This window comes from Schistocerca serialis, chromosome 6 (genome assembly GCF_023864345.2).
Source record: "Schistocerca serialis cubense isolate TAMUIC-IGC-003099 chromosome 6, iqSchSeri2.2, whole genome shotgun sequence".
Lineage (NCBI taxonomy): Eukaryota > Metazoa > Arthropoda > Insecta > Orthoptera > Acrididae > Schistocerca > Schistocerca serialis.
This window is the reverse complement of record NC_064643.1, coordinates 209,861,718-209,882,769: the sequence shown is the minus strand read 5'-3', so window position 1 is coordinate 209,882,769 and position 21,052 is coordinate 209,861,718. Positions and strand designations below refer to the sequence as shown.

The 21,052-nt window shown below is 42.1% G+C and overlaps 1 protein-coding gene across 1 annotated transcript in view; it reads left to right on the top strand.

Annotated features, from left to right (window-relative positions):
• LOC126484755 (SET domain-containing protein SmydA-8-like) overlaps positions 1–21,052 on the top strand; it is an 88,358-nt gene that overhangs the window by 44,443 nt on the left and 22,863 nt on the right. The window lies entirely within an intron of this gene.

Genomic DNA, 21,052 nt, shown 5'->3' with positions numbered 1-21,052 from the left:
CTGTTTAGTGTATTCATCTCTTGGTCTCCCTCTTCGATTTTTACCCTCTATGCTGCCCTCCAATACTAAATTGGTCATCCCTGATGCCTCAGAACATGTCCTACCAACCGATCCCTTCTTCTCCTTAAGTTGTGTCACAAACTCCTCTTCTCCCCAATTCTATTCAATACCTCCTCATTAGTTATGTGATCTACCCATCTAATCTTCAGCATTCTTCCGTAGCACCACATTTCGAAAGCTTCTATTCTCTTCCTGTTCAGACTATTTATCGTCCACGTTTCACTTACATACATGGTTACACTCCACACAAATACTTTTAGAAACGACTTCCTGACACTTAAATCTATACTCGATGTTAACAAATTTCTCTTCTTCAGAAATGCTTTCCTTGCCATTGCCAGTCTACATTCTATCTAATCTCTACTTCTACCATCATCAGTTACTTTGCTCCCCTAATAGCAAAACTCCTTTACTACTTTAAATGTCTCATTTCCTAATCTAATTCCCTCAGCATCACCCGACTTAATTCGACTACATTCCATTATCCTCGTTTTGACTTTGTTGCTGTTCATCTTATATCCTCCTTTCAAGACACATACAACTTTATAATTTGATCAAACATTACAAGAGCCCAGAAATTTTTTTTTGACACATAGCTTTAATCTTTGGGACTTAATTACCGGCTGAAAGCCACTTTAGTTTAAAAATGGCTGAAGCCCAATAACTTAAAACACAAGCATAATCAGAAATTAAAAAGGCTGGCCTTATATTACAACGAGGCAACGGCCTTGCTGCAGTGGATACACTGGTTCCCCTCAGATCACCGAAGTTAAACACTGTTGGGCGTGGCCGGCACTTGGATGGGTGGCCATCCAGGCCGTCATACGCTGTTGCCATTTTTTGGGGTGCACTCAGCCTCGTGATGCCAACTGAGGAGCTACTCGACCGAATAGTAGAGGCTCCGGTAAAAAAAAAAAAAAAAAAAAAACACTACACGCCCCTCCTATCCGCATCCTCATTGAGGATGACACGGCGGTCGGATGGTTCCGATGGGCCATTTGTGGCCTGAAGGCAGAGTGCTTTATCTTACAACAGTTCTTTATTTAGGCTGAAGGTCCAAAGAATCTGAGATTTTCAGAGCAGACAATTTGAATTCAAAATCGGCTGAAAGCCAACACTTAAGGCTAAACAACATTATTTTTTTTTAAAAAAAAGCAAAGGCCTTACATAAAACAGTTCTTAATTAGGCAAAACTCAACCAAAACAGAAATTTAAAAGGCAAAGTCTTATCTCAAAGCAGTTCTTCAGGTAGGCTGAAGGTCCAAAGAATCAGATACTCAAAGAGCAAACAAGTTAAATTCAAACACTTAAAACTCATTAACATTATTTTTTTAAAATACCAAAGGTATTACGTGAAACAGTTCTTTAATTCAGGCTGATGGCATTAAGAGCAAAACAACTCAAACTCAAAATCGGCTGAAGGCCCAACACTTAAAATTCAACAACTTTAAAATATTAAAATGCCAAAGGCCTTACGTGAAACAGCTCTTTGAACTAGGCTGCAGGCCTTAAGAGCAAAACAACTTAAGCTCAAAAACGGCTGATGGGCCAACACTTAAAATTCAACAACATTAAAACCGTTAAGATGCAAAAGTCTTACGTGGAACAGTTTTTTAAATTAGGCTGAAGGCCTAAAGAATCTTACGCCTAGAGTGCAAAACAAACTTAATTTAAGAAAATCGGCTAGAAGCCATACAAGTACAAATAACAAGAACAAATATAAAAAAAGGCAGTACACCCAAGGGAGCTCAGATATTCGGGGGTCGGCCTGGAATTCAAACACTAACGCTCGCTTAGGTGAGACAGGCATTGTGGCCAGCCATTCACGATCCGACAACAACCCAACCGACCGACAGTCAACGGATCCACTGACAAGATAACTTCCACTTCACCCGACCGGGGCACAACAGGGAATTCAACGGAACAACGTAGAGGATATTGCCGCCCACAACCAATCTTACATGGAGCTGTCAAACTACACATCATGCTGGACAGCAACAACAGGATGAGGAAACTACACTGCATGAAATTTACATCAACGGTGAGGGCAGGTAACCGGAACGTTAACAGCCACAAGGCAGAAGATTCCGCTGGTGCACTTCAATTCAAAATAACCAAGTACAGATAAACTCCACCGGGGGGTGGCTAGAATTTTCCAACTTGAAAACCACGTTGTTGCTCGTGGGAATATCCCAACAGCCGGCAACGAACTTCAAACGACACATTGTGAACAGTCTTCACTTGCTGGTTGATTAAATCAAAACTCTACTTTCGTGTCCTGGGTCGGTGAGCCACGGACCTCGTAGCAATGGGAACAGCACCACACACTCCGACACCACGTAGAGACCGCCAGCGCACCCGGCCAAACTACGTCCCGCGGAGAATTCCTCGCTGCTCCACGCCAACCGACCGACTGGTCGCACACCGCACAGCCGGAAACTATAAGCGCCAGGTCAAAGATAGACGAAGGTGCGAATATTAATACATACCGCTGCTGCCACCTGCGGAAGGAGAGGATAGCAGCATAATCGCGATAACCGCGGGAAACTATACACAAAATCGCAACGAACGTTTAATCGAGCGCTTAGCATGAGCCAGCCACGGCTCACACATGTCTGCAGAGAGCGCTGTTACGAGTTTGCGTACTTTAGACTGACAATGGGAGAGCATTTTTCAATGACGGTATGAAATGCGTAGCTCCTGTTGTACGCTCCCCCCTTTTCTAACGAGCCTTTCTTTCTATACATAATTTTATTCAGTCGTGTCAGAAGCATCAAACACTACAAAGGATGTAGCCGGTATAAATTAGTTCTTTCAGTCATGAGTCTTCTGACTGTTTTGATGTTGCCCACCTCTTCACCCCGAAGCGGCACTTGCTGCCTATGTCTTCAATTATTTGTTGGCTGTATTCCAATCTGTGTCTTCCTCTACAGTTTTAACCCTCTACAGCTCTTTCCAGTGACATGGAAGTTATTCCCTGATGTCTTAACAGATGTCCTACCATGCTGTCACTTCTTCTTGTCAGTGTTTTTCATATATTACTTTCCTCCCCAATTCTTCAGAGAATTTCCTCACTCCTTTCTTCACCAGTTCACCTAGTTTTCAACATTCGTCTATAGCACCACATCTCAGATACCTAGATTCTCTTCTTTTCCGGTTTTACCATAGTCCATGCTCCACTACGTACTACTAGACTTCTTTTGGCCAGGAATGTAATTTTTGTTTGTTATTTACTAATGACACAAGCTTTTCGTAGAAAAAACACGCTGCTTTATTAGAAGCCTACAGAAAAACGCTTAACAACGATACTAATTTTCTATTCCGGCAAAAAACGCAAAAAAATCCGTGTCTGGTAAGACAAAGATATTTAAATGTCAGTAAACTTATTAATCAAAACAGTTCATATTGCAAAACTTTAACTCTCTCCCTTATTTAATAACTTACACACACTCAAATTTCTGCAAAATCTTTTTAGTTATGCAGTAAATAATGGTTTTGGTAATAAATCCGCAAGCTGATTATTAGTATCTACTCTTGAAATAGTTGTTTCAGGAGCTTTAACTAATCCTCGAACAAAGAAGTGTCTGAGACGAATATCTTTTGTCCGTCGGTGAAATTCAGGATTCTGTGCGAGTCGAACAGTAGCTTCATTGTCCACTCGTTGGCAAGAAACCCTTAGCTGGCAAAGCTCAGTTAAAAACTCTCTTCATCCGGACCATTTCTCGCGCTGCTTCACTAGCCGCTGCAATTTCAGCTTCTCTGATAGAGATTGCAAGTTAAGTTCGGAGCTGACTCATGCAACTGACAGGTGCTTCAAAGTACAGGCAGAGAACACCTGAGGTATATCGTCCAATCCCTATATCGTCTCCATCATAACATTCAAGAATGCCTTTGTCTTCACTGCTTTTGTAAGTCCATAGTCACATATGCCTCTCGAAAAGCGAAAAATTCTTTTTACCCTTATTGTATCACGTTCTGTTGGGTTTCCAAGACATCTAGATACTACTCCAACAGTATATGCTATGTGTCTGGTCTTGTCCGACATATAAGGTACATCGAGGATCCAACTGCTTGTCTATAAGGATATCAGTTTTGACAGGATTCTCTTCAGTGCAGTTGGCCTTAATAATTGGAGTTGTTACAGTTCTACAATCACTCATGCCAAAGAGCTCCAAAACATTTTTGGTGAAGTGAGTCTGACTGACTTGAATGGAACCACGTTCTTTTCTATCAATTTCCAAGCCTAAGAAATATGATGCTGGCTTTGATTTCATTTTGAATTCTCGTCCAAGACCTTCAATAAACTTTTTAACTTCACTGTCATTGTTGGCCCTAATCAATCCGTCATCAACATAGAGTACAACGAAAATATCGTAAGGACCTTTCTGTCTCATAAAGAGGCAAGGATACAACGAATATCTCATTCCAGCAGCGGGCTGCGTGTTTCTGGGCATATAAGCTTTTTATTAGTCGAAAAACTTCCATAGAACCTTCATTATAGCCTTCATGTTGTGTCACAAATATCCTTTCCTTCAGGTCACCGTAAAGAAAGGCAGTAGTCACATCTATTTGTACAATGTTCATCCTCTCTTTGGCTGCAACGCTGAGTAATGTTCGAATAGTCGACATTTTCGCCACAGGGCTGAAAGCTTGTTCATAACCAATCCATTTATTTTAAGAAAATCCTTTTATTACCAATCTTGCTTAGAATCTGTCTACCGATCCATCCGCTTCATCTTCAGTTCATAGATCCACTTACATGGTATTGCCCTCTTTCCAGGAGGTAAATCTTTCAAAGTTCAAGTTTTATTTTATTTTCTTGATCCATTACTGCTCTCCAGTCGTCTCATTGACTCGAATTTGTGGCGTCACAATAAGATTCTGGTTCCTCAAAGTTCACTAACTGCGTTACGTAGTCTTAAAGTCTTTCTGGACGTTTTAGCGTTAAACGTTGACGCAGTTGTGGCCTAATTCCTCCATCGTCAGACTGTTCTAAACTCTCTTCTGCTTCATCCTGAAAACCATCATAATTATCGAAGTCATTTTCCCTTGGAAAACTAAATTTCACTTTGCTCTTAATTTCTTCTGATGAGACTTGAGACTTCCGATGAGTGAGATCGAGATCCGCAGGAGCAACTGGACTTTATTTTGCATAGTTTTCTCTGCGAAAATAACATCTCGTGATCTCATTAACTGGCGATTTTCTTCGCACCAGATCCGACAACCACCGTCGTGGTCATAGCCACTCAGAATCAGTTTTACTGCTTTTCGATCCATTTTCGTCCTTGGAACGTGAACATAATGTTTAGACCCTACTATACGTTGGTGCTTTATGCCGGGCTTCTTTCGATGCCGTATTTCATATGCAGAAGTCCCTAAAATACTGGATGGTCCCGTTCGATACAGGATGTAGCCTGCAGAAGTTATCATGTCGGCCCAAAACAACTGACCAATGTTTCCATGAGCGTGCATTATAGCCCTGGCTGCTTCAACAACAATACGATTTTCTCTTTCACTGCATCCATTTTGCTGTGGAGCGTATGGCATAATAAAACGGTGGATTATGTTCTCCTCCTGTAAAATTTCCCTTGTCTGTTTCTTGTTGAACTCTCCTCCATTATCGTTTAAGAGGTTTTTAATTGTATGCCCAGCAGTCTTGGTGTCAGTTATAAATGTCTTAGTTTGTTAGGAACTTCTGATTTTTCATTAATGAATTAAAAGGCTCGAACTTTACCGTATAACACACAATAACGATACTCAGTATTGGACTTTTCAATAGGACCACAAACATCCGCGTGAATCAGAGCTGTCGGCTTAGAAGCTCTCTTACGGGTGCCAAATGGAAGCTGATGTGCTTTACCATAAATACAGCTTTCACAGAGCTCAGAGTCCAATCCCACGTTTATGCCTAAGATCTTGGAGAACAACTTCTTGACATGTCGCTTATTTTGATGTCAAATTTTTTTGCGGTGCAGTTGGAGTAAATTTTCTCAACTGATTTCATTTACTTCAGCACGAATGTTTCTCATCTTTAATTTAAACAGCCCTCCATAACGACCACGATGGCCAACTAGTTTTGTGACTTCGCCAATTTTAAAATAACACTTTTCTGTTGTGGAGAAAAGTGTACATTTTGGATCTTTGTCTTGTGCTGCTAAGACGGAAAATAGATGCTTCTTAATTTCTGATACGTACCATACATCACTCAAAGTGATTTTGTGCCACTTTCCATTAACTGATGCTTCCATTTCTATTGTACCCTCGCCAATAGTCTCAACGCTAACGCCAGCCATCTGCTGATGTAACTGTATGTGTCGTAGAAAATGGTTATCATTATCACACTCAGATGACATAACAACAGACGTCCCGGCGAAGAGAACCACGTTCGCATTTGAAGTTTCAGCACCTTCTGACATATCACTTTTCTGAGGCTTTTGCGGTCGACCATCCGCAATCCATTTTCGGCATTTCTTGACCATATTGGCTTCTTACAGTAATGACAGACAACTTTCTTTTTTCACTGCTGTTGTTTAGAACACTGTTTCAATGAGGTACTCATAAGAGCCTCTTGAGGTGTCGAATCTCCTCCTTTGCTCGACAAAGCTTTCTCATTTGCACAAAATTGAGTTATCAAGTTGTCAACAGTTCTATCACTTTTAGACATAAACATCCAACTTGATTTAAATGAAAAATAGTAATCTAATAGTGTGCCTAAAATTTTGCAGATTAAAAATAAATCGGGCAATTCTGGATTATTTTCTGCATATTTGGCCATTTCTTGTTTCAAATGATTCCACACATTTTCGAGCTTTGGTATATGAGTTGCTACTTCATTACTAGAATGTTTCACACATCCAAAAAATCGTAAACAAAGATCATAAACTTAGTCTTCAGAAACGCCATCAAATGATTTATGCAATTCTGTCCATGCTTCTCGAATTGTATTAAGACGCATTATTTTCTTCAACGATTCCTCTGTCATATTCGTAGTGAGTACGATTATTTACTGAATTCTTATACGTCTCTTTTACTTGAGCAGCAGCGTTTTCCGCAGATCCTACGGGATTAACTAATCTACCTTCGAAAACGTCAAGAGCTCCAGGAATACCACGTAGACAGACATTTTGTTTGTATTTTCGTGTATGCCAATTCGATTGTCCTTCCAGTAAAGCAATGCTTATTACTCTTGTCGAACCCATAGTCGAACTTTATTCCAGACGTACGAAAGTCTCAATATGCGAATTAAACTTCACTTACGTACGAAACTTGCGACTTGTGTTTCTTCAATTCCCTTAAATAATTACGCAGTAGCACACCTGGGCCCATAACATGTTCTGTTATTTTGGGATGACACAAGTTTTTCATAACAAATAAAACACACTGGTTTATTAGAAGTCTGCAGAATGACGCTTAGCAACGATAACAATTTTCCATTGCGGCAAAGAACGCAAAAGAAAACTCCATGTCTGGTAAGACAGAGATATTTAAATGTAAGTGAAGTCATTAAATGAAACTGTTCACAACACAAAACTTTAACATTGTTTAGTAATGTCAACCATGTTAACATTATTTACTAATGTTGCTTGCTCCGTCCGTCATTCGTTGTTTTGCTACCTAGGTCGCAGAATTCCGTAACTTCATCTACTTCGTGACCACAAATCGTGTGTTGAGTTTCTTGCTGTTCTCATTTTTGCTACTTCTTACTACTTTCGTCTTCCTTCGATTTTCTCTCAATCCACATTATGTACACATTAGATTGTTCGTTCCATTCAGCAAATCCGGCAATTCTTCTTCACTTTCACTAAGGGTAGCAATAATATCAGCGAAACTTACTATTGATATCCTTTCACGAAGAAGTACAGAATTTTAATGTGTGGTACCTTAATATGTGCACACATATGTATGTATCTTGTTTTTTCCTCTGTGTCGGGCAGTCTTCCCACAAACACGTCACTTAACTTACTACCTCATGTTTTCTGCACAGTGGTAACTGCACCACTAAGTGGACTACGCCAGTCAGCATAGACTAACTGTTTTGTATCCATGCATCAATACTTTAGCAGCTGATCTGCTCCCCAGGAAAAAATAAGCATTCATGGCTTGCTCTCGCCAGATGTACTTAGAAGGTACTAACCAATCTAAAAACATACTACCTCTAATGGCTATAATTATTATTTTGCAAATGAAATAAATGCTGATGTACTGTCGTTCTGTACACTATTCTTACCCAGCAATAAAAATTTGGCTCAAAATGGTTCAAATGGCTCTGAGCACTATGGGACTTACCTGCTGAGGTCATCAGTCCCCTAGAACTTAGAACTACTTAAACCTAACTAACCTAAGGACATCACACACATCCATGCCCGAGGCAGGATTCGAAACTGCGACCGTAGCGGTTGCGCGGTTCCAGACTGAAGCGCCTAGAACCGCTCGGCCACTCCAGCCGGCAATTAATTATCAAATACACCTTAAGTTCCTTGGAGTTGCCGTAGATTTGTTCTGAGGAAGTCTCATAGTACTTTCGGCGATGGTGCTGAGACTTTGTTTTGTAACTGGAGGTTAAAAGAATGTCCGTCCGTGTGCTCGACGAGAAGTGGATGACATTCGTCTTGTGGTTTTAGATAATATAAAATCCGTAAAAGAAAAAAAAATAATTCCCAAAGCAAATATGACCGTGGCTGCGGATCTTACTAAACACCCATTAACCATCGATCCGCACGATCTATGAACCACCATAAAAAAAAAATTTTACCATGAGGCTATGTTTTGATTAGTAAAAACACGAACGTACCTTTTCAATACGAAGCAAAATTTCTGTTCGTAACAATTCAGAAGGCAGCGAAAACGTAACAACACTTTCGTTTCAGGATTGTAAACAAACATTGCGTTATCGTTGGATCAATGAAAATGGGTGCAAAAGGGTTACTGGAAACCAAGAATGTAAGTGACGTATGACAACATAGGAGAGCTAAATTTGGAACACTACCGCCACCAAGAGTAACAATTACAAGAATCCAAGATAAGTTTTATGTCGAAGGAACAGTGCACGATATGAAGAAGGGCCGTAGCAGAAGAAAGAGACATTCTACAGGCAATGAAAGTGTTGATGCAGTGGTGCAGGCGTACACACAATCCCCAAAGAAAAATGTGAGGCAATGGTCTTACAAGGCTGGCATCTGCAAAAGCAGTGTCCATAGAAGTTTTCAGACTCAGAAATTTAAGCCTTTCATTACGAGATTTCTCAATTCGTCTGCAATGCTATTACATTAGGAACAATACAGTCGGCACGTCGTTCTGTCATTGACAGTGCATTCTGGTTGAAGGTCGTCATTTTCAACATTTACCGCTTTTATTTGGGTCTTTAAGGTACACCAGGAACATTAAAATATAGTGCATCTTCTTTAGTTAAAGAGATATTCAGTTTCAGAGAGTTTATACATTCTTTTGGGACACAGTGTATATTCTCGAGTGAGTAGTACACATTCCTTATTTTGGTTAGTTACTCTAAAGCTACAGGAAGTAAAAATTTCGGTAATGGCGCCGGCCAACAATGGTTAAATCACAAATTTCTAACCTTGATCATCGACCCTCCTGTTACAGTTCTCAGACCGAAGTCAGTCTACTTAATTCTCTTCTTCGTAAAACTGTCATTACAATGAGTAAGTTCTGGATTCCAAAGAGCGCTCATCTCCCTCGAAGATGTATTACCTTTTATAAATCATGCGCGTATTATTATTAGATTTACCCAAACTGGGGCACAATAATTTTTTTCAAATACAATACAGTCAAAAAATCAATGACATTGCCAGACATACTACAAGCTGAATGTCCAAAACCACTCATCAGTGTGTAAATACTTGTCACAGTAAAACGTGCCCCCGAAGCCATAAAAACTGAAATACGCAGGAACGGAATAAAGTGTTCCACGCTGTTTTCCACTTTTGGCCCAGTTTACGTCTGGCGTACCTCATCCCAAACCTACCATACAGACTGCTTGTTGCCACGAGTGAAACATGGTTCTGGTTCGGTGATGATTTGGGGTCGGCCGTTGTGGCCGAGCGGTTCTAGGCGCTTCAGTCCGGAACCGGGCTGCTGCTACGGTCGCAGGTTCGAATCCTGCCTCAGGCATGGGTGTGTGTGTTGTTCTTAGGTTAGTTAGGTTTAAGTAGTTCTAGGTCTAGGGGACTGATGACCAGTCCCATAGTGCTCAGAGCCATTTGATGATTTGGGAAACCATACCCTGGTACTCCATGGGCCTCATGTTTACTCTGAAGGTCACATTATTACCAATGATTATGAGAGCATTTTGGTTGATCAAGTCCATTAGGTACCGTATTTTTCCCCAATGGTGATGCAGTGTTGCAAGACTACAGGGTCCCTGTTCACGCAGGTCGTATCGTCCAGGACTGGTTTTGGTGAGCACGATGATGAATTGTCGCATCTCCCCTGGCCACCACAATAACATTGAGCCTTTGTAGTCTACTTTGCAGAAAAGCTTGCGTGGTCGCTGTCCATGACAATCATCGTTACCTGAACGTGCCACTATTTTGCAGGAAGAATGGTAGAAGTTTCCCGTGAAAATAATGCAGGGCCTGTACCTATCTGTTCTGTGACGACTGAAAGCTGTTATCAATGCCAACAATATTCCTGTATTAGGTACGACAGTGTTTTAAGTTTATTGTGTTTCCGTATTTTTGTCCAGCGTTGTACACCCATGCTCATAAATTAAGGATAATGCTCATACATGGTGAAATAACGCTCTGGTGGGAGGGTTTGCGGGTTTAAATCACCTCGTGGTATGACCATGCGGTGCATTTGACCTGCGGTCGTCACACAGTGGCGCTGGCAGCAGTCCACGTACGCAGAGGTGTGTTGGTGTATGTCTGAGTACGGTGCAGCGAGTAAGTCTGTAGATGTTTTCAGACATGCTAATGGTGACTCTGTGTTGAAAATGGCTCAAAGAACACATATTGAAGACGTTATGAGGGATAGAATATTAGGGCGACTGGAGGCTGGTCAAACACAGCAGGTCATAGCACGGGCTCTCCATGTGCCACAAAGTTTGATCTCAAGATTCCAGCAGACCGGAAACGTGTCCAGGCGCTACAGTACGGGACGTCCATAGTGTACAACACCACAAGAAGACTGTTATCTCACAATCAGTGCCCGCAGACAGCCACGGAGTACTGCAGGTAGCCTTGCTCGGGACCTTACCGCAGCCACTGGAACTGTTGTCTCCAAACACACAGTCCACAGACGACTGAACAGACAGGGTTTATTCTCCCGGAGACCTGCAAGGTGCATCCCACTAACCCCTGGCCACAGGAGAGCCCGTAAAGCCTGGTGTCAATAACACAGTACATGGTAATTGGAAAAGTGGCCTCAGGTTATGTGCACAGACGAGTCCAGGTAGAGTCTGAACAGTGATTCTCGCCGGATTTTCATCTGTCTTGAACCTGTATGGAGGCCGTGGTTTGATGGTGTGGGGTGGGATCATGATTGGTGCACGTACAGCCCTGCATGTCTTTGACAGAGGAACTGTAACAGGTCAGGCGTATCGGGACGTCATTTCGCACCAGTATGTTCGCCTTTTCATGGGTGTTGTGGGTCCCACCTCCCTCCTGATGAATGATAACCCACGGTCCCACCAAGCAGCCATCGTGGAGGAGTACCTTGAAACAGAAGATATCAGCGAATGGAGTGACCTGCTTGTTCTCCAGACCTAAAACCCATTGAGCACGTTTGGGATGCTCTCGGTCGACGTATCGCTGCACGTCTTCAAATCCCTACGACATTTCAGCAGCTCCGACAGGCACTGGTGCAAGAATAGGAGGCTATATCCCAGCAACTGCTCGACCACCTGATTCAGAGTATGCCGACCTGTTGTGCAGCCTGTGTACGTGTCCATGGCGATCATATCCCATATTGTTGTCGGGGAACATGCCCAGGAAAGAGCGGTGTTTTGTAGCACAGGCGTTTCGGGACGGTTTCCTCAACTTATCACCAATACCGTAGACTTAAAGATCTGCGCCGCTTGTGTTCCCTATGTGCCTACGCTATTAGCACCAGTTTTATGTAGTGCCACGTTATGTGGAACCACATTCTGCAGTTATCCTTAATTTATGAGCATGAGTATACATGCATCTGTAATGTTATAAAGATAAGAAAATTTGGAACGAAACCTAGCCACACCTAGCACATTTGGGATAACCTACACGAGCTGCTCAACAAAGCAGATGGTTAGCGATAGTTCGTACTGTAGGTAGTAGCCTGCTGTTGTCCACTATCGCGCAGTTCTGGTTCGTCTCGAAAACCCCGTCTGTTCATTTTACTTTTGATTCTTGCAACCCCAGAACGCAGTCTGTTCAGAGATCTTCATATGCCACTCGTTTCTGTGTGTCCTGGGGGAAGTTCTTCCCCTTGCGTAGATCTATCTCAGCGGTGGACTTTTTTCCTGTCACATTTCTATACTGGTTTGTTGCGGTGTATAAGTGAAGTTTTCTGTCGTGTGCAACAAACTCTTTCTGGATTATGCCGGCGGAAGGCTGGTTCGTATCCAAAACTGCGGTGGACCGGGTGGACCGTAGCTGTGAATGATCTGGTCTTCTCGTTCTCGCCACTTCGCATCTGATACTAGGGCGAGCGATACCGGCTACACCGCATAGGTTGTCGGCGTGGACTACGGTGAGGCGGCATGACTCACGGACTAGCATGTCCACATGTTTGGCACGGCTAAAGTTACGCTACATTTAACATGCATACAATGCAGTGGAATAACACGTGGCTAAAACTGAAGTCTGTACTGCCCTGGGTTGTGCACTCCATGTAGTGCTTGAGAGTTTGCGCACAAAGTTGCTGCTAGCAGCTACTTTATGCTTCATCTTCAGGCAGTGTTCCCTTTAAGTGAGTGCACTATCTAAAGTGACACCCATGTACTTTGCGATTGGGAAATGCTCTAGCGGTATTCCTCACCAATGTATCTTGTGTCATTGACGCCTGTATATTCCCTACGTGAAAAACCCAGGTTTAGGTCTCCGAGGGTTAAGCTTGAGTTGGTTTTCCTTGTAGCAAAATTCCAGGTGTTCAAGGGCTTCTAATACCCTGTTTTCGTTTGTCTCAAAGGTATTTGACGGGGCTGCAATGACACAGTCTTCTTCTTTTATAAAACTTTGACTATCTTCAGAGAGTGGCTAGACATTGGGTGTAAGTATTGAAAACCAGTAACTCTACCCTGCGGTAAGTCATTCTTCTGTCTTCTCTATCAGCGTTTTCCTCCGTGAAAGTCTACAAAGAATCTTCTGTTTTGGAGGAGAATCACAACCATTTGTGCCATACCATAATCTTTATATAGTGCTTATACTTTTCATAACAGCAATCATAGCTTGCCCGTGTCGTAAGCAGCTGATGAATCTATGAAGATGATTCTAGCCTCGATGTGTAGCGTTAGTTTCAGAACCTGTGATATGGCAATGTTAGCCTGTTCTGAGTAGGCTTGTTCCTGGTTCAGACGAGGTTCGATTACTTCCGCGAGCCTGTTGAGTATCATAGATGACCACCAAAATGGAGTGATCTGCTGTACCCATCATTCAACTTAACACATTCGCTGCATAATAAGCCACCCGATAAAATATTAGTCACTCCCTCGAAAAGGCAGATTGGTTACTTTGGAGCCTGTAGGTGGTACCAGGTAGTCATGTAGCCCCCAGCAGCTGACGTACGTGTTGAGAAAACTGGTGTTTTGCGAGTAAAGCTGTCTAGATTGCTTAATACGAAGGACTAATATAAATGGTTCGTTAGTTCCACACCGTTACACTTGCAAATATGATTGATACATCAATAGAAACATAAACTCACCAGGTTTGCATTTTGCACCTTTGCTCACACGACGCATGTCGAAGCGGTAATCAGATTCGTTCCATGCCTTAGGTAGCAACGTCAATGGTCATCACAGAAACATTGATGAGCTCTTTGAGCTGTTTCAGTTTTCTTGGCAGTAGGCTTACGTAAACACGGTCCTACATGTGCGCCCAAAGGAAAAATCCGCAAAGAATTACGTCAGGCGAACTGGGGGACCAAGGGAACAGAGCAACCTTATCTTCACAACTAGAAGCAAACCACCAATGCAGACGGTCGGGCGAGGGAGTGCTCCGCTGCGTTCGAACATGAAATTCTCGGAAACAGTAGTCAATTGTGGAAACAATCACAAATGCAACATACAAAGGTCTCACATACAGGCTAAAAATAAGCAGAGTGCCTTCTTAATGGAGTAACTAATATTTTTTTCGGTGAACTTATTATCTAGCGAATGTGTTAAGTTGAATGATGACTACAGAAAATCACTCCATTCTATCGGTCGTCTGTGATACTCAACAGACTTGCAGAAATAAGAAAAGACAGCCTCTCAAAAAAAGAAAAACGTGTTCATCCTCAAGTGCTTCCTGCATTGCGATGCACAAAATAGAAGGCGCCCGCCACAATCTTCCGTTTGTAATTGTTGCACACAGTCGGTATGTTTATCTTTTTTTCTTTTTTCCTATTTTACTCCATACTAAACTTTCTCTCGCCGTCTCCATCTGGCACCTGTTTACAGAGACAATTACTGTCCCTAAACAGCCGATATCAACGCAGAATGTTCTGTTTATATGGCAGTTCTTTTCCACGCTGAATTGTTGTAACTGACAAACGTCTCGCATATTCGAACACACAGAACCTCTTTCCTTGCTTTTTCGCCATTTTGTCAAGGCACTGCACTCATATCGCCAGCAAGCGGACATAATGCAAATTCGGTGAATCTACGTTTCTGTTCCTGCATCAGTCACATTTGTACACTGAAGAGCCAAAGAAATGGGTACATCTGCCTAATATCGTGTAGTGCCCCGCCAGCAAGCAGAAGTGCCGTAACGTGACGTGGCATGGACTCATGTTGAAATAGTTGTAGAGGGAATTGACACCATGAATCCTGTAGGGCTGTCCATAAATCTGTAAGAGTACGAGGGGGATGAAATCTCTTCTGAACAGCACGTTGCAAGGCATCCCAGATATGCTCAATAATGTTCATGTCTGGGGAGTTTGGTGGCCAGCAGAAGTGTTTAAACTCAGAAGAGTGTTCCTGGAGCCACTCTGTTGCAATTCTGGACGTTTGGGTTGTCGCATTGTCCTGCTGGAATTGCCCAAGTCCGTCGGAATGTACATGGAATATGAATGGATGCAAGTGATCAGAGGGATGCTTCCGAACGGGTCAGCTGTCAGAGTCGTATCTAGACGTATCAAGGGTCCCATATCACTCCAACTGCACACGCTCCAAACCATTAAAAAGTGTCCACCAGCTGGAACAGTCCCCTGCTGACATGCAGGGTCCATGGATTCATGAGGCAACACCATTAAAAAGTGTCCACCTGCTGGAGCAGCCCCCTGCTGACATGCAGGGTCCATGGATTCATGAGGTTGTCTCCATACCACTCGATACAATTTGAAACGAGACTTGTTAGATCAGCCAACACGTTTCCAGTCAACAACAGTCCAATGCCGGTGTTGGCGCGCCCAGGCGAGGCGTAACGATTTGTGTCGTGCAGTCTTCAAGGGTGCACGAGTCGGCGTTCGGCTCCGAATGCCCATATCGATGATGTCTCGTTGAATGGTTCGCACGTTGACACTTGTTGATGGCCCGGCACTGAAATATGCAGCAGTTTGCGAAAGGGCTGCACTTGGGTCACGTTGAACGATTCTATTCAGTCGCCGTTGGTGCCGTTCTTGCAGGATCTTTTTCCGGCCCCAGCGATGTTAGAGATTTTATGTTTTACCGGATTCTTGGTATTCACGGTACACTTATGAAATGGTCGAACGGGAAAATCTCCACTTCATGGCTACCTCGGAGATGCTGTGTCCCATCGCTCGTGCGCCGACTATAATACCACAATCAGACTCACTTAAATCTAGATAACCTGCCATTGTAGCAGCAGTAACTGATCTAACAACTGCGCCAGACACTTGTTGTCTTATATAGGCATTGCCGACTCACCGCCGTATTCTGCCTATTTACGTATCTCCCTACTTGAATACTACAAGAAAATTTAAAAAGGGAAATGGATAGGTTAAAGTTAGATATAGTGGGAATTAGTGATGTTCGGTGGCAGGAGGAACAAGACTTTTGGTCAGGTGATTACAGGGTTATAAATACAAAATCAAATAGGGGTAATGCAGGAGTAGGTTTAATAATGAATAAAAGAATAGGAGTGCGGGTTAGCTACTACAAACAGCATAGTGAACGCATTATTGTGGCCAAGATAGGCACAAAGCACATGCCTACTACAGTAGTACAAGTTTATATGCCAACTAGCTCTGCAGATGATGAAGAAATTGATGAAATGTATGACGAGATAAAAGAAATTATTCAGGTAGTGAAGGGAGACGAAAATTTAATAGTCATGGGTGACTGGAATTCGTCAGTAGGAAAAGGGAGTGAAGGAAACATAGTAGGTGAATATGGATTGGTGGGAAGAAATGAAAGAGGAAGCCGCCTTGTAGAATTTTGCACAGAGCATAACTTAATCATAGTTAACACTTGGTTCAAGAATCATGAAAGAAGGTTGTATACCTGGAAGAATCCTGGAGATACTAAAAGGTATCAGATAGATTACATAATGGTAAGACAGAGATTTAGGAACCAGGTCTTAAATTGTAAGACATTTCCAGGGGCAGATGTGGATTCTGACCACAATCTATTGGTTATGAACTGCAGATTGAAACTGAAGAAACTGCAAAAAGGCGGGAATTTAAGGAGATGGGACCTGGATAAATTGAAAGAACCAGAGGTTGTAGAGAGTTTCAAGGAGAGCATAAGGGAACAATTGACAGGAATGGGGGAAAGAAATACAGTAGAAGAAGAATGGGTAGCTCTGAGGGATGAAGTAGTGAAGGCAGCAGAGGATCAAGTAGGTAAAAAGACGAGGGCTAATAGAAATCCTTGGGTAACAGAAGAAATATTGAATTTAATTGATGAAAGGAGAAAATATAAAAATGCAGTAAATGAAGCAGGCAAAAAGGAATACAAACGTCTCAAAAATGAGATCGACAGGAAGTGCAATATGGCTAAGCAGGGCTGGCTAGAGGACAAATGTAAGGATGTAGACGCTTGTCTCACTAGGGGTAAGATAGATACTGCCTACAGGAAAATTAAAGAGACCTTTGGAGAGAAGAGAACCACTTGTATGAATATCAAGAACTCAGATGGCAACCCAGTTCTAAGCAAAGAAGGGAAGGCAGAAAGGTGGAAGGAGTATATAGAGGGTTTATACAAGGGCGATGTACTTGAGGACAATATTATGGAAATGGAAGAGGATGTAGATGAAGATGAAATGGGAGATAAGATACTGCGTGAAGAGTTTGACAGAGCACTGAAAGACCTGAGTCGAAACAAGGCCCCGGGAGTAGACAACATTCCATTAGAACTACTGATGGCCTTGGGAGAGCCAGTCATGACAAAACTCTACCATCTGGTGAGCAAGATGTATGAGACAGGCGAAATACCCACAGACTTCAAGAAGAATATAATAATTCCAATCCCAAAGAAAGCAGGTGTTGACAGATGTGAAAATTACCGAACTATCAGTTTAATAAGTCACAGCTACAAAATACTAACGCGAATTCTTTACAGACGAATGGAAAAACTTGTAGAAGCGGACCTCGGGGAAGATCAGTTTAGATTCCGTAGAAATGTTGGAACACGTGAGGCAATACTAACCTTACGACTTATCTTAGAAGAAAGATTAAGAAAAGGCAAACCTACGTTTCTAGCATTTGTAGACTTAGAGAAAGGTTTTGACAACGTTAACTGGAATACTCTCTTTCAAATTCTGAAGGTGGCAGGGGTAAAATACAGGGAGCGAAAGGCTATTTACAATTTGTACAGAAACCAGATGGCAGTTATAAGAGTCGAGGGGCATGAGAGGGAAGCAGTGGTTGGGAAAGGAGTGAGACAGGGTTGTAGCCTCTCCCCGATGTTATTAAATCTGTATATTGAGCAAGCAGTAAAGGAAACAAAAGAAAAATTCGGAGTAGGTACTAAAATTCATGGAGAAGAAATAAAAACTTTGAGGTTCGCCGATGACATTGTAATTCTGTCAGAGACAGCAAAGGACTTGGAAGAGCAGTTGGACGGAATGGATAGTGTCTTGAAAGGACAAAAGCAATACGGCGATAGTGGAATGTAGTCGAGTTAACTCGGATGATGCTGAGGGAATTAGATTAGGAAATGAGACACTTAAAGCAGTAAAGGAGTTTTGCTATTTGGGGAGCAAAATAACTGATGATGATCGAAGTGGAGCGGATATAAAATGTAGACTGGCAATGGCAAGGAAATCGTTTCTGAAGAAGAGAAATTTGTTAACATTGAGTATAGATTTAAGTGTCAGGAAGTCATTTCTGAAAGTGTTTGTATGGAGTGTAGCCATGTATGGAAGTGAAACATGGACGATAAATGGTTTGGACAAGAAGAGAATAGAAGCTTTCGAAATGTGGTGCTACAGAAGAATGCTGAAGATTAGATGGGTAGACCACATAACTAATGAGGAAGTATTGAATAGGATTGGGGAGAAGAGAAATCTGTGGCACAACTTGACTAGAAGAAGGGATCGGTTGGTAGGATATGTTCTGAGGCATCAAGGGATCACCAATTTAGTATTGGAGGGCAGCGTGGAGGGTAAAAATCGTAGAGGGAGACCAAGAGATGAATACACTAAGCAGATTCAGAAGGATGTAGGTTGCAGCAGGTACTGGGAGATGAAGAGGCTTGCACAGGATAGAGTAGCATGGAGAGCTGCATCAAACCAGTCTCAGGACTGAAGACCACAACAACAACAACATCTATAAGGAATGGTGTACCAATCGCATCCAAGTAACTTGGCATAAAAACAGTGGTCGTAAAAAATATCCTAACAAACATGAACCCCGAGACTATGGTCACGCTTTACTAACAAGAATCGGTTTCAAACCCACAGGCAATGCTACTGTGAATGGTTCAAATGGCTCTGAGCACTATGGGACTTAACATCTATGGTCATCAGTCCCTAGAACTTAGAACTACTTAAACCTAACTAACCTAAGGACATCACACCACACCCAGTCATCACGAGGCAGAGAAAATCCCTGTCCCCGCCGGGAATCGAACCCGGGAACCCGGGCGCGGGAAGCGAGAACGATACCGCACGACCACGAGCTGCGGACTATTGTGAATGAATACAGATTCGTGTTAATTAGTCTCCGAGGGAAGATTGCGAAGCGAACTGCTTACGATGGACATCTGGAGGCTGGTATGTCGCTAAGGTCCATCGCTCATAGCGATACATTAAAAGCTACACGTCTTCACCGGCCCAAACATCGCAGAAAGTGGACGTTAGTTGCCTGGGAGCTTCTGTGAGCAGAAAGTTGCGAGATGGCGTTTTTTTTTTTCAGATGATACGAAGCGCAGAGTGCATCGACAGCCAAAGAAGCGTTCTACTCGCAATGTTAACATCCAAACAATTTAGTCTTCGTACATCCATAGTTGAAATGGAGGACAGTAGAACGTCAGATGGTATAAATGTATATTAAAAATGAATAAATTCTTCCAGCTGTACTTAAAATGTCGATTTTATTTTGGCAACTGGTTTGAACGTTGTAACAACGTCATTTCAATCCCATACACTAGTTGACGTCAACTGCGTGCGGCTGATACTAAAAGCCAGTAGTGAGATACAGACGTGCTCCGTGTGGAAGGTTGTTAGTAACCTAATAATCAGTGGGTAGCTTCAGCTGCATAAGGCATGCCTGATAAATCTCGTGGGTTCTCTTCCACACAGAATGGAGGCCGTTAGAGTCTTTGTTACACCATGGACTTGAGTTTCTAACCTATTCATACTACTCACTGTTTATTTCCACGGAGAGCTCCTGTACCATCTCCCGAACTGCCTGTCAAGTGATAATGTCATATCTACGATCTGCCAGATCTTATGGAGGACACTGCATTAAACAAAAGATAATGCAGAAATTTCATTTCAGGAAACATTAGTTAACTCCTACTATTCTTCGCCTATATCAATCAATCAACAGAAAGAACTGAATTCGTCTCCAGTTAACATGATCTCTTTTATCATGAGTAGTGAGTAGAACTATGATTTTTTTCATGGGGCATATATTTTTTCGGTAAGACTGGCGTATTCCTTAAATACATGTTTGTCATGAAAAAACGAAATGAAAAACTATAATTTGTTAAGTCATATTTTGGCACATGTGACCATTTCTATCTGTCAGAGCGTAGTTTAGTAAGTAAACGGTCACATTCGTTACATTTTCACTCTTTCAAGAAGTAAAAATGGTTTCTCTTGCGGTTTCTTTCTTCCGTGTACGTTTCTCAGAACTGCACATCTCATTTTGTTTACTGGAAATTGGCAAGACAAGTCTATAATTGTCTTATTCAGTCTTGTTGAAGTCGAAAGCTTGTAACTGATGCCAAAGTACTGTGTTGTAATCTGTGCGACCTAAGATTAACTGCTGAGAAGTCATTTAACGTTCAGCACCATGTGTCAAACAGAAAAACAGAGACTTGGAATGCAAAGGATTGAAAATAATATTAAAAAAAAACCATATAAAAACTAAACTACAGCCTGCGCCCCTAGGACGCACCAACATTAATCACTTTTCTGTGAAGAACTTTGCACAGCTTTTCTTTGTGATGACATTCCATTAACTATGTTGAACAATCCGAACTTAGAAAAATACACAGGAAAATCTCTTCCTGATTCTTTCACATTAAGGAAAGGCTATGCCAGCCAAAGCTAGGAAAAAGAAATGCAACAAATCAGACAACGGATTACAAATAACAAAAATGTGTGTGTCAGTAAACCGACTGTACGGGAAAATATATTGAAAATATCATTCTGCGACTTTGGAAGAAGATGGTCTAGGCGAAAAGTTTCTAATGAACTGTGAACGTTTAGAAGAAGCAAATTTTTCCACC